At 31.8% G+C, this 2,132-nt stretch overlaps 1 non-coding gene across 1 annotated transcript; it reads left to right on the forward strand.

Annotated features, from left to right (window-relative positions):
• Nucleotides 1-1,756: 1,756 nt before the first annotated feature.
• On the forward strand, nt 1,757-1,892 carry LOC116273994. Its single transcript, XR_004182477.1, has one exon. It is a non-coding gene; the product is annotated as a U8 small nucleolar RNA (small nucleolar RNA).
• Nucleotides 1,893-2,132: the final 240 nt, after the last annotated feature.

Here is a 2,132-nt window from a genome sequence, read left to right on the forward strand (position 1 = left end):
AATGACAAAACCTTAAAATAAATGTTTTCATATGTGGTCTTTAGTCCTTATTCATTAATTTTTTCTTCATTATTTTTGCCCATTTGATCTTTCATATTTTCGTAGGATAAACGTATCAAATTTCATGGAAGACCTTGTTAGGATTTTGATTGGAATTACATTAAACTTTTATATTAACTTGGGGACTTTTGACATTTTTCAGGTCTTGATTCCTGAGATTCATAAATATAGTATCACTATTCCTTTAACCATATCTTCAATAATGTCTTCTAAAGTTCTCTATAAAACTCTTGCATGGTTTGTGTTAATTTTAAGTACCCTTTGATGCATTGCTATAGAGAATGGTATCTTTTTCTTTTACATTTTGTAATTCCTTATTAATGGTAATAGAATGGCTGTTTTTTTACATTTTATCTTTTGTGGGTATATAATAGGTATATATATTTATGGGTTACATGAGATATTTTGATGCAGGTATGCAATGTGTAATAATCACATCAGGGTAAATGGGTATCCATCACCTCAAGCATTTATATTAATGTCCTTTTAGTTATTTTAAGAAAAGCAATTCAATTATTTTTAGTATAGTCATCCTGTTGTGCTAGCAAATTCTAGGTCTTATTTATTCTTTCTATTTTTTGTACCCATTAGCCATACCGCCAGAAGGCCTATTTTTGTTCATTGACTTTATTATATATTCAGCAATTTATTTCATTCATTGACTTTATTATATATTCTGAACTCTGTCATTAATTTGAATAGTAGGATTAAGAATTATCCTAGATTTTCTGTGTGGACAATTACATTGTCAGGATATAAGGGTTGTTTTTTTATATTCCTTTCCTATTATTACTATCTTTTCATTTGTTTTTCTAGGTCTTCCAATAGGCTGTTGAATAGAAGTCATGATGAATATATTCGTGTCTTGTTTCTAATGTGAAAGAAATGTCTTCAAAGTTTGTTTGGCTTGTTAATAGATATCCTTTATCAAGTTATGTTGCTCATTACTCTCTTTGTTCTTAGATCTCTGCCTTTTTCTTGCAAACTACATCTCCCAGACACTCCCAACTGGGTTTCGGCTAAGTTTGGCCAATAGAATGCACCGTTAGGAGACTGGAGTGGAAGAAAAAGTGAAGTCAGGAAGTTTCTCTCCTACTCTTGATGCTTCTTTAGGTAGTATCTGACAGTAGTTCCATCTCCTCCTAGAGACAGTTCCTTTTTCCATAGTCCTCATTCACACAGAGAGTCCTTATATACATCCAGCCCTTGACTGGTAGCCTTAGGTCTTGGCATCTACCTACATTACCTCTTCCTTTTGTACCTCACATTAGGAACGTTATAGCTTCCTGCTTCATTAATGTCTGTCACCTTTTAGGACTTTGCGCTCTCTCCACACCTCTGTAACTAGTTCCCTATGTAAAATTCCTGAAACAGGACAACTTGGTATGGGATCTATTTTATTGACTGGGCCTCAATAATACATCAGATTAGAAAAGTTTCAGTCCCTTCTTTGTTTGCTAGTAGTTTTGTTTGTTTGCTTTGTTTTTTGTTTTAATATAGTGAGATCACATTTTACCAAATAGTTTTTGTTATTGAGTTGCTATATGTGAATAACTGAGAATTGTACATATTATTTCCCTTTTATTCTGTTAATGTGGTACATTAAATTTAATAGACTTCCTAAAGACACATCATTTTTGCACTCCTTGGGTGAACCCTATGTGTTTATGATGTCCTTTTAAGAACATTGTGCTGATCATTAGGTGGGAGAATCCTTAGATGTTCCTCCTTTTACAAGGCAGATTAGAACATGATGATGGGGGTTCAAATAATAAGTGATTAAAGTTTCTGTGTAATCAGGACTTGCAATATTCTGAATGCTCTTACCTGATACTTCTTAAAAAAAAAATAAATAAAAGCACAGTGCTAAATTTTATTGTTTGCTATATTTTAAAAGAATTTTTGCATCTGTGTTCATAAGTGTAATTATTCTATAATTTTCTTTTCTTGTATTGCCCTTATCTAGTTTAGTAATGCAATTTCAATGCTCATTGTGAGTTTAATTTGTGTTTATTTCAAAGGTAATTGGTTATTTATTTCAGCTTTTAGGACTCTTTATCTTTGACAATTAC

This window comes from Papio anubis, chromosome 2, assembly GCF_008728515.1.
Source record: "Papio anubis isolate 15944 chromosome 2, Panubis1.0, whole genome shotgun sequence".
Lineage (NCBI taxonomy): Eukaryota > Metazoa > Chordata > Mammalia > Primates > Cercopithecidae > Papio > Papio anubis.